The following is a 17147-nucleotide window of genomic DNA, read 5'->3' on the forward strand; positions in this document are numbered from 1 at the left end:
TAATTCAGTTCAGCCCATGTTCTTGCTATAGAAATTGTGCACTTGTTTAATTTTAATAGCAGCATGTATCAGAACTGATCAATTTCTCCTAGAAAAAGGTAAATGCATGGAAATCATGCGATTGTTTAATTTTAATAGCAGCCTCTATCAGAACTGATCATTTCTCTTCAAAAACGTAAATGCACTTCTCCTATGAAAGAAGAGCTTGCTATAATTTCTTAACCTTGCCAACTCCTTAAAAAAATACTCTCTCTTTCATCCAGTCCGATTCAATGGCCGCAAAGAAAGCAGAATGGATGGTGGTGTCATTTGCCAAACTAAATAACTTCAGAAAAGGACCAGATAGGAGGAGGGGGCAGGATAAGACAGGGAAGGCTGGATGTGAATATATTGTAGTGAGATGGCTGGGGGCATGCTAGAGGGGATGCTGAGCAGACAGCAGTGTCTGGGCTCAGAGGGCATATCTGAGCTGGAAACATCAATGTGAGAGTCACCAGTGAATCCATGGGTAACTGCAGCTATGGCTATGGAAGAGCTGTCCAGAATAAGACAAGGAATGAGAGAAGGAGGCCTATTCACTGTGTGGCACAGACAGCCCTGATGACCTTCACAAGCAGGGCAGAGTGGAGGGGTGAATGGAAGGAAAGCAAACGAAGAAGGAGATCACAGATACTCTTCAGATACAGCTGAAAATAGGGAGAAGAGAGTTTAGGAGATCGCTGAACAGAGAGCTCAGGAGGGTGGAGGGAAGCTACTGCTACCTTTCTTGTTTTTTAGAACCTGAGAATGCTTACAGGCTGATGGGGGAAACACAGCACAGACAGAGAAGTTAAAGACACAGGAGGGAGAGGATGCGATCCACAGTGCAGGGACAACTGGGAGGAGAGGCAGCTCCCTGCCTGTTAATTAACAGAGGAAGACCAGTGTACAGGTCTCAAGACAAAGGCTAAAGGGCTTCTCTGAGACACAAGTGGTAAGACTATATGCTAAGGATGGTAAGGGAGTGGTGACAGGTTGGACATACATAGATGCCCTTGCCAACAGTTGCCCATTTGTGTGGACACTGCCCAAGTCGAGGATGCAGACTTGGACTATGGAGTGGAGTCTTGCTCTCTGCAAAGCTCCCTGCACAGAGGAGGACAGCCTGGGACCTTGACCTCATCAGCACCAGCTCCCCACTGGGTCACATGGCCCCAGTATGTGGCCCCGACATTCTGAAGAGTCTTCAGTATCTCAGGAGCAGCCCCTTCCATGTAACTCTTGAAAGCAACAGGTGGCTTCCAGAATGGCCAGGGGAGATACTGTTGCTTTACTGGAACAAACAGGTCTGACTTGCCAAATAAACTTAGTGCATAAACATAATTTTTTGAAACTTCAAGGACAAACAGATGCTCTGCCTTATCAAAATAAGCAGTGGAGCAGTTAATTTTTCTAAGTAACAGTGGGCCAGCAACACATGATCAAGGCGTTAAACTTCAGCTCCTTTCATAGAAGAAAAACAACTCTTTGGTTTCTCAACTAGCAAACAATTCACCACCTCAAACAGTGCCACCCCAAGATTATCTTTTGATGATACTGAGTTTCTATTTTTGAAGTGACAGAGAAATGAATTGCTACCTTCCCAATTTACACATATAAAATGTGAGAAGGTACCCAAGTGGCTTGGAGAGTAACCAGCAGATCTGAGTCCAAAGCCCAACCTTGCCAAAGTCTAGTGGGACCACATGTATTTTATATGGGCCTCCACTTTTTCACCTGTAAAATGGAGGCCACTGATGATGTCCACTGAACAGGAGCATTGTGAGAGCCCACTGAGTTGATGTTAAAATTGGCCTGTAGGGATAAAAGAGCTATGCAAATATGAGCTGTTATTAGCATACAAATGAACTTTCCCAGACTTTTTTTGGTTATGAAGTTTTTTGCATTTTTATAACATCTTGCTTCAGGAGCTTTAAAAACCTTTTAAAACATTAGGATAATAATCCTAAAGAAATGAGCAAATCAACATATAGCTTTATTTCAATATACTGTAGAGAGAACACGGTGAGATAGAGAGTTTAACTGATTTTCTTAAAAGTCAAAATACATGCTAGATGGAAAGTTTATATCTTCTTTCATCTGAATTTGATATGCTCTATGAAGACAACAAAGATAATGTGTAATTTTATCAGTTAAAATTTTTATTGTCTTTTTAAGTCTAGTGACAATAATAAACACACAGAAATAACTGTTTAAATAATGCCCTAACTCCTTGAATTCTTCTCTGAATTTTTACCTCTGTCTAGAAGAAAAAATGAAGGCTGTTTTCTTTAGTATCACAGTCGCTGCTACCTCAGTAACAGAATCCTTCAAGACTCTGAGATTAAGATCTCAACAGTCTTATTCTGGTAGCAACTAAAACAATCATGACCAACCCACCCAAGTTCAGAGTGCTGAAAACTAATACAAATGATGGACTGGGCCTGCAGTTACATGTTTCCATTTAAAAGGGTAATTAAACCAAAGCCAGAGTGAACCAAAATAAAAATAAAAAACTAAAACATGATATTTAAAAAAGCAAAGCAGGGAATATTGAAAACAATATTTCAAATAAGAGATAGGAAAAAGTAAACGTGCCCTCTAAAATAGGATCGAGTTTCTTGTTAGAGTGTTTTGACGGGGGGATATTTTAATGGATTTATAAGTGAATTTTCAGGAACAGCACAGATCTTTCTCACACAAAGATCAAATCAATAGTAAAATAGCAAAAACTGATTCATTCAGACCAAGAGCTCTTCCCAAGATCCATACAGGTTTTACTTACCATGTCAGTCATGCAAAAAGTACTTGCCCTGGTCCCAAAAAGACATACAAGAAATCAGGCAGACAAGATTTCATACACTTTTTACAGAAAAAAGAGGAGAAATCACAGTCTTCTTGACACATTTAACACTTTAACCAAGCAGAGGTGCAGACCCGAATCAGAACTCATGACTCTCAACTTGCAGCTCTTGGTCTCCATAGGCCAGCTCTCCAACTAGTGTCCAGGTCTCTGGTGTGAACTTCTGCACAAAAATTCAGGGAATTCAGCCTCTGTACCTACTTGATACTCTGTTGTTGCTGTTTTCAAACATGACCCCAATGGTCTGCTCTGTTTAGATACAGCAGAAAAGCCCAAGGCTGGACTAACAGTCTTCTCTATATAGGAAAGCAGTCCTCTTGTGAAGGTAGATGCTCAACTGTTCCTCTCCCTGCTGAGATGCTCCATCCATATACAGGCTAACCTGTTCGCTGGTGTTGTTTCCACAGTGGCTACAGTTCCATGACATGCCTTGAGGCCAAGCTTCAACTCACCACTAAAGTGAGTTAGCCACTGGAATCATGGTGCAAAGGGCATCCCCTTGACAGTGACAGATACATAGCACTCTGCAGCTTAATGTACCTTTCATTTTTCCTCCGTTCTTCACTCTACCACCTTTAAAGCACAACCTCCTGACAAGCACGCCCAGCACAGCACTAGTGGTTACTGCCAAGTATTACTGCCAAGTGGCCTGCCAAGGTATGGGTCTCCGCAACCCCCTCCCCCTCCATCCTCCAACCCCTGCCACAGCTGGTTGGGGCCTCTGGCCCCAAGCAATCTCCTCATGTTATCTAGACAATTATATCATTTTCCATGTGCGACCTGGTGTGGAAAGGTTTTAAGTGCCATTTTGGAACATAATAGATCCTGTGGCCCCTGTTGTTCCCAGGAATGATGGCCCTGAGAGTTGCCAAACTGTATCTGGGGACAGGAGCTTTATGAAGCCCTGTTATTTTGGTGATATCTTCTAAGCCATCCTCCACCTTGTCTTACTTTACTGTCTGGCAACTAATAATGATGAGGACAGGTCAGGGCCACTGCCACAGAGGCCACACGTCTCACCAACTTCCCAGTAAGGAGCCCAGCAGAATGCTCGCTAGGTGGCTATGTGCCTGTTTCTCTTGCACTGTTTCACTCTCTTGCTTCCAGACCCCTCTGGGTAGCATTCATACCTGGCAGCTATTCTTTAGGACAAAAGGGCTATTTAACTATTTTAAAATCTTTTTCAACCATACTTTTTTTCCTAACAATGAAGATGGGTAAGAAGATCTGGCTAATTATGCTGTAGGAAAGGAAACCTCTCTGATTCTTCACTTGGTAAATATTACTGAGTACTAAATGTTCCAAAAAAAAAAAAAAAAGGTTGTAGATTTTCTCTCCCGAAAGAATGTTAAAGTTCATTTCTACTATGCCTCCCATTTAGAATATATAAATAAAACTGCCTGTCAAAGGCATACATGTTAACAACTGGGTCACAATCAAGAGCGGGACAGCTTCAGAAAACTTTGCTGCTGCCAAACTGTTGGTGCCTCTCCAGCCTCTAAACAGGAGTCTCCAAGGACCTGGCCTTCCCCGCAGGGCACTATTCTTCCTTGGTGCCTACTCAAGACAAGTGAGGGGCACAAGCTTCTTGGCTAGAAGACTCATCTTTGTCAATGCGGAAGAGAAAAAAAACCAACCTAAAAAAATAAATGGGAATGACAACCTCTAATAACTTGTGCAGTCCAGTTGAGGAGAAAATGAGTACACACCGTATAATTAAGGTTACAAACAAGTAATGACTGAAATCTTCATGTTACTGCTTTGCAGCCGATAAAATGTGTTTTATAGATGCTTCAGGAGTTCAGTGTTCATTCCTCCTTACCGCAAAGGTCGGTATGGCAAGAGGAAAATGCTCTAGAATTCAGAAAGTACACGTTCACACAAAGGTCATGACGTGCCAACCCAGGCTGTCAGCCCACCCTCAGGAGGGGCATTGGAGCATCACCAGACTGGGTCACATCCTCCCCGCATAAATCACCCTTACAAACAGACACCTGTCTGGCCACAAGTGCCGATTTATAATCTTCTGTGAGTAAACAGCGTTTTTACTACACTCTTTTAGCAAAGTGAAACATCCAATCACCTCTCTCTAGAAATAGTGCTCGTGCCTCTGTCAACCTATGCTTTCCAAAGACAATTTCTCCTGGGGAAGCTCCTCCTACATGCTGCAGAATGCCATGGGTACACCGATATATTTTCTCTTGTGAGGGATGGACAAGGGCCCAGGGACTCGCCAGGAACTACAGGCACTAGGAGCTGCACAGTGATGATTAATCCAGGGGGATTAAGGCTCCAAATAACCAACCCAGGGCTTTTTTTTTTTTTTAATGTTGACATAATTTTTACCTTCATCTAGATCAAAAATACATTTATATGACACACAGGGCAGACTGTCATTTTCACATATAAAATCTATTTCTCCAAATTTGACTAAGGAATTGTTCCCCTTCATTGACATTTTATATCCCCTCCAAAAAAGGACAGCTCGACTCCCTTAAAGAAAAACTCCACTGAGGCAAGTTAAGGTTTAATCCTGCCCCCAACACCCCACCAGCCACATGGCCACCAACTACCATCTGCAGGATTCCGGGAGCTGCTTGTTCTCTCATAGCTAAGAGAGCTACACAGGGAAGTCGAGAACTCCACGGATAAGAAAGGTTTCACAGCTGTTGTTACCCTGGCTATACTTGAAAATCTCCCAGGGCACTTTAGGAAACCCCCAGAGGTTCTGATTCAATTGCAGCCAGGTGGGGTCTTCACATTACTATGTTTTAGAATCCAGGTAATTCCAGTGTCTTAAAATGACCCATCTGAAGATTTATTATTTTCCCTTCCTCCTTTCCTACCCAAAAGAATATTTAGATTGGAGAGCATAAGTGTTCAGTAAAGCTAAAACTCTCTGTTGACCGACAACCTGAGATCCTAGGTATGCTATTACTCAGTGGTGATCAAACAACTCTCCATTTTGTCCATATATCTGAATAACTGTTTTTGGTCTGAAAACTGCTTTTGAGACCAAAAAGCTCTATCTAGAAAACTGTTATGTGAAGAGCAGATGCTCCACAAATGAGTGATTCTCAAAGTTTTATTATGAGCAGCACATTTTCAAATATTAAAACTTTCGAATGCACCTGAAGCTCAAAACTACAGTGAACAAATCATAAAAACTCCAAGCAATCACACCTGCAGTATAAGACGACTACAGTGACCAACACACTCTTCACTACTGTGCCAACTTTCCACCCAGGCCCAGCTACTTTGGTGATTTCAGTATATTCCAAGGAAGATCCAGTCCTCAGGTTCTTCCAGCAAGTTGCCCCTCTCTCCACCCAACCCCTCTCCAGGCCATCAACCAGCGCAGGGCTTTAGCAGGTCTCACCATGTACAAGTGTCCACAGCAGCAGAAACGTTTCACATGCTGATCCAGACAGCAGAAAACTGTAAAAGGCACGGCCCTAAATAGTGCAGAAGGAGGAAGTAACCAATTGGTATCTGAGTTTGATTAATGCTCACAATTTAATTGTTTGAATAAACTTAATTTGCTGCAATATGATAGACTTCCAGAAAAAAATCCTAAGTGTAAAACTTAATGAATTTTTACAAAGTGAACCTACATTTGGAATCACCAACCAGATGCAGAAACCAAACATTACCGGTACCCAGTAGGTCCCTTGCTTCCCCATCAATTATTATTCCCAAGTTTAACCACTATTATAACTTTTACCACTCCAAATTAGTTCAGCTGCTTTTGAACTTTATATAAGTATAATCAAAAATATATATTCTTTTGTGGCTGGTTTCTTTCCCTTAACATTATGCTTGGGAGACTCAATCAGTGCATGGGGTAGTCATCTGCTGTTTGTGTTCTTTATTCCTTTTCCTCATAGGAAAAGGAATACCACTGTATGATACGCTATTTTATAAGATACGCATTTGAGTTGTTGCTTCCAATTTGGGACTGTTAGAATTAATGCTGTTTTAAGGACTCTTGGAAATGTCTTTCAATATACATATGGAGTAACTTCTGTTAGGTATATACCTAGCCAGAAAGACAGTGTGGTAAGTACATAAGGACTTTATGTGTATATAACAAAATAGACTCCAAAAACAGACCCACACATAAATGGCCACTTTATCTAGGACCAAGGACCAATGCAGTGCAGTGGGAAAGAGATTCTATTTTCAAATAAATGGTACTGAATTAATTGGATATTTATATGGAAAGAAAATCTTTAACCCTACCTCACACCACACACACAAAATAAAATCCAGATCTAAACATGAAAAATAGAACAATAAGACTCTAGTGGTTAAATAAATGACTATCTTCATAGAATTAGGCTAAGTAAACATTTCTGGAAAAGGACACAAAAATAATATCTATAAAGAAAAATATCGATAAACTGAACTTCTCTAAAATTAAGAATTGTTATTCATTAAAATATATCCTTTAAGACAGTGAAAAGGCAAGTCACATAATAGGAGAAGGCATTTTCAATGTATCTATACATCTTGAAAATGTCTTTTGTGATATATATATCACAAAACATACACATCATCTGAATACTTATATAGGCATTTAATATAAGTTATTAGCATGGATAGAAATAAAAATTTAAGCAATATGCTTTATTTTCTTCAATAATAAACATTAAACCATATAAACAACTTGAATATACATATATCACAAAACACATACTCAGCAAATGTAAATTAAGCCCTACATACCATTTTTTTTTAAATAAAAACAATCTGACTTTTTAAACGGGCAAAAGACTTGAACAGGCATTTTCATAAAAAAGAATATCCAAATGGCCAAGAAACATATAAAAAGGTGCTCAACATCATTAGCCATGAGAGAAATTCAGCCAAAAAGCCGCAGTAAAGTACCATTACATAACCATCACAATAGTTACAATCAAAAGGCAAAAAGACAAAGAAACACTGATAATACCAAATGTGTGCATTCAGAGCACCTAGCATTCATATAACCTGATAGGTGTGTAAATTGGCTGGACCAGTTAGGAAAATCACTTAATAGTATCTACTAAAGCTGAATATACACATGTCCTATGATACAATAATTCTACTGCTAATAATATTTTTAATGTATAGAAAATTATTTCTGGAAATATATATAAACCAGGGAAAGCTTTGAAAGAGCATACAGATCTCTTTCAACAAACCATCAAATACTCCACAGATGAAGACATTCTCAAAACCAGTATTTCAACAGGAATTCTATTGGCTTCAATATGAAAACATCTGAATAATTTTATTGGCATTTAATATAAGATATTAGCATGGATTGACAGAAATAAAAATCTAAGCAATATCCTTTATTTTTTTCAATAATAAACATTAAACCATATAAATAACTTGAAAAAATACATTTACTATGCCTACAGAATATCAGAGTTTAGAATAAAAAATAAAAGGCAGCAAGAAACCATATGGAGAGAGTCATATGGCTTGTAATTCTGATGCTGCAAATGAGGTCACTTAACCCTCTGTGACCACACTAATTGGTCAAAAGCAACAGAGCCTTCATCAGCAATGCTCATAGGAAACAGCCTACCCACTCCTGGGCATTTTCAACTTAAAGAGCATACGCCTGCTACCCATCAGTCCATCAGTCTCTGAGAGAGACACAGGATTTGTGTCAACCTACCACTACATTATTTGGTTTGCTCTTAATCTTTACTATTTATAAACAGTCTTCAGGGTATATGCATACACAGGTATAGCATGTGTACACATGCAGCTATCTATAGCAAAAAACAAATTCACAAAAAATAGCTGTCTATTTTTTTTTTATCTAGAAGACCACATCTTGTTCTATTAATACTCACATACTGCAGTATTACATAACAAATTTTTCCAATTTTGTTATGCTGATATGCAAATAAATGAATTCAACCATAGCTAGGAGCTAAATGTACTAATCAGTATGGCCTTGTGTATCTCTAACTACAAAAGAATTTTACATGATCTCTTTCCGCTGTGAAAATCTCATGAATCTCCATTATTAATCACTTTAAAACCCAGCTGCTTGGTTTCTGGGATGTTAATATCTGCAATATCCAAATCAGTACATTTAGCACACTCCAAAAATATACTGAATATTGACTACACAGTAATATGTTGTATCACTGTATTCTAAAATTCTATAATTAGTTGACAATTCCAAAACAATAACTGGAATAGATACCATAAGAAGCCCACCTAAAAAACAAACTGCTACTAATTGTTACCTGCTTTACCTTCCAGGACCCTAAAATGCATAGAACTATAAATCAACTTTTTGTTAAAAAAGAAACAAAAATGGAAACTGACCCTCCTTAAAGAATTTCTAATCCATCAGAGAGTAGAGAGGAAAAGGACAAGGTCTTAGTTTGTGGATCCGACAGAAACTTGAGGCATGATGGCAGGACTATGGCTATGGCTTCATGTTGGTTAGGTACACACTGGTTTCATCGCAAGATTCGGCCACAAAAAGCCAAACTTTTCTCATTAAAAATTAGTTGTCTATTTTAGTACCAGTAGAAATTGCTAAGATCAAGAAGTCAAAATGGCTTGGGCAAGTAGGAGAAGAAAGAAAAAATCAAAGTAATCCAGAGGTTGGAGTGGGAGAGGGTGATGGAGCAGTTCAAAACGTGGACAGTCAAACCTGGTCTGCAGCTGGCTTTGCCTCTAACCTTGCGTGGAAATTCCCAAACCTCATAGAATGGGTTTCCTTGTCTGTAAGGAGAATGATAATGTCTCCTTGCAGGTTCTGGTGAGACTTGCATGAGATAATGCATACAAAGCATCTCCTAGCATCTCGTCTTCACCCAATCCTTGCACTGCAACAAAGGGCAGAATTTCTACCATTACGTGACAAAACATGCTGAGGGATGTTTTGTCATAGAGTACAACTCTATCAGTACTCCAGATTCCTTATGTATTTTCTTTCTAATTATTAATTTTATAGCACTTCCAATGAATACCATGTGACTAGCCAATATTAATGACAATCAAGTTTAAGTAATTTAGTTCCTCAAAAATAAACAAAAACTGAGCAAAAACTACAGGTATCACTTAAAGAAACCAAATACCAGAAAAGAGATTAAATCCCTCAGCAAACAATAATGCTCTCTTGCCATCCTTTGTAAACTCTGACAGTAGAATATAAATCAAAAGAAAATTTCAAAGACCTATTCTTGTTTCAGGGCACAAAAGGGAGAGATCATTTATATTAACATCTTACAGAACAGTTACAGAATCAACTAAATTCCTAGATTCAACTTTAAATGAAGGTATTTCCTTTGTTTTCAAAACTATGTACATGAATATACTTCTTCTTTGAAGCACACATCCCACTGACTTTTATAATCTAATCAAAACCAGTTGGAGTTAAGTCTAAGTAACATCTTCGTCCAACTCCTAAGACTCATTCTTGTCCCCTTATTTATCCATTCACACATTTATTCAACAAATATATACTTAAACACATACTTTTCACAAGACATTAAACTAGGTGTTTTCATAAATTCAGGATGAATAAGATGTAGTTGCCTAAGAGGCAGAAGGACTGTATGGAGATACAGGGAGAGTGGTGGCTGGAAGGCGGAGAAATAATTCATTCTAACTGGGAAGTGGTTAACTGAGGAAAACCTTAAAGATGACTAACAGAGAAGGAAACCTGAGGAAAGAGAGGCGTCACCATAAAGGCTAAGTTTAGGCACACAGGGGAACCTCATGGCGCTCCAGCATAGGCTGTAAGGCAGTTTGTGAAAAGATTACAAGTATGACCATATTATTTATCGTCCAAGATGAGATGCCTTTGAGAGTTAAAGGAGGCACTATTAATAATCTTGTCACAGCAAAAGATGTAAATCTGGATTGTCCTGGGCAAAGCAAGACAGTTGGTGCTTGGCACAATGAAACTGTATGTTCAATACCCTCTGATTTCATAGTTGGGGCTATTTACATGTATGCGCAGCTGTACTGAGGTATCAGATTTAGAAGGGCACCAAAACAATTCTTGAGAGCATCTATGGAACATGTCTGAGAAATTTCCCTAGGCACATTCTGCATATTTCAAAAGACAAAACTTCCAAAACAAGCATGGCCATGTTAGTCTGCTCATCTCTCTAAAGGAGTTTGCTCATCTCAGGGTAACTCTAAATAACAGAAACTAAAAATCAGAAAAACACACTAATGCTTATTAAGTGATACACACTGCTCACACATCATCTTTTTTAATCTTCACAACAATACCATGAGAGGAGGTTTTATTCTACTTGTTTTAGAGATGGAGTAACCAGACATACAGACTTCAGTATCTTGCCCAAGGCCATAAAGAAAGGAACCAGGGAAGCCAGGATCTAATCCAAGCCCCTAACTACAGACTTTCTATTGTTCCCACCACTATTCTGCCTCCTGAATAATCCAGATATGCAACACATGGCCTGGTGGCAGCCCTCGACCCCAGGATGCAGCCCAGCTGAGATTACTAGCTAAAACACATTTTACCTAATTACCCCAGTAACGGGACCAAGTGCTAGTGTTAAGAGGGCCTAAAAACCTGCCCTGGTTTGCCATTCTGGAATGGGTGGGTACAAGTGTCCTGACAGAAGTCTGGAGCATTCACATAATTGTTGCTGAAGCTCAATGCAATGAGTTATACACTTTGGGCACCCTAAAGCTATGGAATTATTCTGATACAAAGAATAGTGGCTGGCTCTAGTGGCTCTGACTTCAGTTTGAGTCACAAATGACACTCATGCTAAGCACAACCCTCTTGATTTACCATTCTTATCAGCAGAAAAAAGCTGGGCAGGCAGTTTATAAACATAACAGTCGCAGATCCTGTGGACCACTGGTAAAAATATTTGAATCTCACGAATACAGAACAGAAAAGAAGTTAAACTAATCCAGAAGTCTGATAGATAAGTAAATAACCGGCATCCAAAACTTAGTATTAAGAAGGAAGGAAGCATCTATTCTTGAACACATAAGTATAAAGTATGAGGAAAAACTATAAATGTTCATACTTCATTTATATCTGCATTTAGGCTGTAAATAATGTTGCCCTATTTTGTTGAATATTGAAGCCTGGGTAACTTAAGTATTAAAAAAGAAAGTAAGTAACGTTCTAGTTTAGGCTCCTTGCAGTGCACAAAGAACTATAAAAGGAAGTGAATAGATTCTGGGATAGAGCATTCTAAGAAAGTAACTTAAGTGGCGGAAATCAGCAATTAACAAAATAAACAATTTCCTGTTAGTTGCCTATTTGGATTTGGTGAAAAACAATGTAAATCAAATACAACCATTTGGGGGAGGCTGGAAAATGGAGAAGGAGGAAAGCCATAGGGAGCAAGTAGATTTTAGGGTATGAAAATTAACATACTGTGCTTTTGAAAACCTAAACTGAATTGTGACAGAAGCTCTTTGAGCGGGCTAAAACAAGCAACTATGCTTTGGTCTTTCAACAGTTATCTTGTGTGGTCTAAAATGTATTAGCACAAAGTAAATTGGGGAGTTGCTGATTGGCCATTAGATGTTTCTGACCTAAATGATCCAGGCTCCCTATCTATCCAGACAAATTCACTTTGTTATCCAGCTACTGCCTGTTTAATTATTCACGATGTGCCCACAGGTTTGCTGGGCATATGGTATCTTTGTTTCCCCCCCATTCAAAAAAAAAAATGTGTAAAGTCAAATGCATATATTATTTTTAAGATCCAATTAAAAAGTGGTTACTGAGTGTTTGTTATCTGTGAAGAACTGGTAAATACAGCCCAACTTCTGCCTGCAAGGAGCCTAGTTTATTTAAACCATGGGCCAGGACACATATAAAACTTTTATTTCATTTAAATGTGTATAAGAGATGTGAAAAGGCTGCTTGTTGTCCATGTTGGAGAGCTCAGTGTCAAGACATAGGTAAACATATTAGTATAAAGATAGTAAAAGTGTTTCTCCTACACAAGATACCATGATAATGGCAATAATTACATTAAGGAAAATAAGGGCTGCCACCTTGGGCAAGGTCAGACCATTGGTCCCTGTGAAGCTGCAAGCCCTGGTCAAGCAGCCACAACAGGTGACTAAACAGCTGCCTGGCTATATTATCTGCCAACTTCTTCCACCAGCAGAAACAGAGATTCTTTTCCTTCTTCCAATATCTCCTACATTTAAAGAGGACAATCAAATCCGAGGTCCCAAGTCACTGATGCTGCCTTGACTACACAGAAAATTCAAACTGCCACTGCAATGTGAGGAAGCAATGGAGTACAGCCATACCCAAGCAGGATACAACAAGTAGCTCCAGCACCTGGGGCACGGGGTTAACCTCTCTGAACTCTGATTTCCTCCTGTCTCTGTGGTTAGCACAGGACCAAGTCAGAGAATTACGGTAAGCACTTTTCACATGTTTTGCATGTAGTGAGTGTTTAACAAATGTTGGCTACTGTTATTGCTTCTAAATACCAAAATAATGCAATGGCTGAATTTCCTACTGATTAAAAAAGAACCAAAGATTAATGGTTGCCATTTTCTGGGGATGAGGACCACAAAGAGACCTGGGGGAGATTTCTGAGGTGATGTTAGTGCCCTATATCTTCATGATGGTGGTGATTATATGACTGAATGTAGTGGTCAAAGTTCACAAAACTGGACACAAACCAGTGTGAATTTTACTGTATGTAAATCATACCTCATTTTTTACAGTATCAACCAAAGTATTTAACTAGTTCTGACTAAAATAAATCATCCACAGCAATAGACATTTTAACTTCATTTCTTTCTAAACTTAAACAGAAATCTAAGGCCTAAAATGCTACTTCATATTTTTAGACCAAGCTCTAGAATTCAAGGATTGAGCTATTTGCAAATAATGGATGCCATCTGAACAATTAACCAAATTAACTGTTTCAAAATAAAGCATAGATTATATTGAATAGAGTGATGAAATCAATTATGGAAAGAGAAAATGAAAGTGATGTTTTCATTTACTAGATTACTTAAGATGACAAACATAATGGCTTCTTCTCTAAAATCCAGTAATGGGCCTTTGTAAATAATCTCAAAAGTCTACCATTATTTTCAATAAGCTAAGGAAAAGTAGAAAAGTCTGGTGATGATTTCCATGATTTCGTTATCATCTCAAGGTATTTGTAAAAGGTTCTATAATGCTGCTCACTCTGAATTTTAATCAACACTGTTAACATAACCAAGGAGCTCTTTTAGTATAGATCTGTGCATCTATTTTGGCAGAAAATATGGTTTTACAACAATTTCTTACTCAACACCACATTTACAAAACAGATGCAGTACCAAATCAATTATTTTAAAGGAGGAATAAGATTTGGGTCAGCCTACAGTGTATTTCTGCATATGCCCTGCACTTTAGCAACAGTCCCTTTTCTTTGCCCACCTAATATCACATTTAGGCCATTATTTCTCCCTCTGATTTAAGGATCTCCATCAAAGAGGGATGTCAAGACTGTAATGAAGATGGAAGCTAGGAGAAAAGCACAGTTCAGAAGCCCAACATTTCAACTAATACGACCCCATATATACTGGCCTCAGTTCCCCAGGTAGCATTCACTCCCTGCTATTCCCTCAAGTCCCCAATTACCACCTTGCTTACTAATCTGCTCCTGCCTCTACTCAGAGACCACCTGACTGCATTCATCCCTTATATTAAAAAAAAAAGAAGGAAACCATGGAAACATGTCACTATCGCTTTTTCACGTGGGCTTTAGCTTTTTCTCTTTTTTAAAAAAAAACAAAAGTGAAACATAATTTCTGCCATTCACATGACAAAACTATCTGTGCAGTATTCATTGCTTTATGAAATTTGATGTTAAAGACTTTGTTTTCTATTAGGATACTGTCCTGATGCTGGAAGTTATCTTCAGAAAATACCACAATACATTCCAAAAATCTTGATGCTCCAAGGCACTAATTCAAGGGGAAATATACCAAGTAGTTAGCTATTTAAATATAACATCCTCTCTTTCCTGTAACCCAGTCTTGATCAACTTTCAACACTACTTCCATAATTTTCAAAAGTTTAAGAAAATGCAAAGTGAAAATAGAGGTAAGAAAAAGGAGTTATGTCAAGCCTTCTTTGGAGGTACTATACAATGAACAAACTATGACACTGGTAAATCCAAAAACAATTATTTTATAAATTAACAGAACTCAGAGAAAATATGTACTTTCTCCATTCATTCAATAAGCAATTTATTGAGCTGCTACTACGTTCCTGGCACTTTGTATCTAGGGGTACACTGGTGAACAAGAAGCCAAACGCCTTCTTTACAAAGAAGAAAAATGACAAAATATTTTTGAAAGTTTCAGAATTCAACGTAAGTTATCAATATCATTTCTAAAATCAGTGATTTTTGAACAATTAATCATCTCCCCCATGTGCTTCTAGAGCCTTCAATGAAGAAATGATATCCATTGACAAGTTCCCAATTCCACATATCAGAAATACTAACAAATCATCCTTCTTGCTCATCGCCCATTAATGTAAAATTAAAACAAACGTTTTTGTAATTCAGTAAGTTACACTATGAATCTCACTATGAATCTCACTAATAAAGTTTGATTTTTTTTTAATGCAAAAAGTTCTCAAAACAATTAAAAGAAACGGGTTAAAATTAGGTAGGCTGGTATCTATCTTCTCTGGAATTTTCACCTCAAATTTTATTAACACCAAAATGCAAAATCACCACAAATATTTTATGACAAATAAAAACAGAAATGTCACATAACTCTGTCAATAGGATTAACATGCACAGTTGAAAGCAACATCCATGGAAACATAAGCCACAGAGTAAAAGAAAACGTAAGTCACTAAAAGCTATGTATGCAGCAAAAAGACACTTTACTTTCCTTAGTTTATCTCTAAGTGTGTGCTGCAGGTAGTTAATACACTTGATCTCCAAGCCCTTCAAATTGTGTCCTTGCCCAGACATAAACTGTGCAAACAGATGACAAAGCGAAATGCAGTTTCACAACTGCCTCTTACATAGAGTAGCAAGATGGTATATTTCACTAGATGACTGCATAAGTTGATAACACCATCAGACATTTTCACAGTACTTGGACGATTTCTGTAGGTCCAATGAAATTTCAGATATCACTGTAGCACGTTCTGCCCTCTCTCCCACCACTTATCAGCCACAGGAAGGGTGGGTGCAGCCTGTCAATTTGCTTTGCTGCTCCCTGTCCTGATAGCTCCTTGATTTTCAGAAAGCAATGTTTTCATTTGCTCCAAACTTGAGAATGAGCTGGTCTTGCCTAAGGCTCTGCTCTTCTTAGCTCATCAACTTTTTGGGTTTTTTGCACTTCACGTCACAAGAAGTATTTTTACACAGCGGACCAAAATGTAACATTAGAATGAAACCAACACAAACTCGGGAGTTCCTAATATCACTTCTTGAGTTTAAAATGCTCAAAACAATCGCTGGCTTTCTTCCGCTAACACTGTGCAAGCAAAACCAAGCAAACTGCCCAAAAGAACTTCCACAGAACTGGAGGCCTGCCTACTGCAGCAAGGAAAAAGATTAAATCATGTGGAACCGTAATCTCTCAGAGCTTTCGAGCCTAAGAAAGCGGAAATTTGCACTTATGTTCAGAAATCTAGTCTATTTTTCTCTGTGACTTAGTGACCGGAGACTGGGAGATTTTGCACCCTCCAAGTGTAAACATTTGTAAGAGGCAACTAACTATATACAGATCAGAAGAAACCTATTAAATAATCTCTGTTCACCCTCTGTTCGCCGCCTGGGATTTTTAAGAAAACGTTCTCACATTTCACATAATCCCTATCTGTGTTTAAGATACAATAGAAATCTTACAGGGAGTCTGTTAACCAGACTAGGCTACACCTAAGAGTATGCCCTACCCAGGCAGGTACAAGGCCCTAATGCCAGACCAATCCTGGAAGAGGTGACAGCCCCAAGTTCAATTGAGGATGTCTGAGCACAGCTCCCCCTGCACATTAGGGATCACCTCTCCATTCTTTCCACATACCATTTGCATCCAATCCCCGCTCAACCACCCCAAGCACCCATGCTCCAGTGGTTCCTGTTAGCAGTGGGCTTCCTCCTTCCACCACCACTCCCCCAGGGGGGAAAACAGACCCCAAGGACGGCTGACGGTGGGCGATGAGCGCCCTTCTCCCACCTACCTTGATGATGCTGCTCCGGCGGGGCAGGCCGCCCGGCTTGCTCTCCCGGGGGACGGGACAGACAACCGCGCTGGG

The 17147-nt window shown here is 38.9% G+C and overlaps 1 protein-coding gene across 1 annotated transcript in view; it reads right to left on the minus strand.

The window, feature by feature from the left end:
- The window catches only part of PLCL2 (phospholipase C-like 2), a 209526-nt gene extending 192385 nt beyond the window's left edge, over positions 1–17141 (minus strand). The window contains exon 1 of the mRNA XM_011977927.1: positions 17073–17141. The gene's annotated coding sequence lies outside the window, so the exon portion shown is untranslated. The remainder of the gene's footprint in view (positions 1–17072) is intronic.
- Positions 17142–17147: the final 6 nt, after the last annotated feature.

The sequence above is a fragment of the Mandrillus leucophaeus genome, unplaced genomic scaffold, assembly GCF_000951045.1.
Source record: "Mandrillus leucophaeus isolate KB7577 unplaced genomic scaffold, Mleu.le_1.0 Scaffold186, whole genome shotgun sequence".
Lineage (NCBI taxonomy): Eukaryota > Metazoa > Chordata > Mammalia > Primates > Cercopithecidae > Mandrillus > Mandrillus leucophaeus.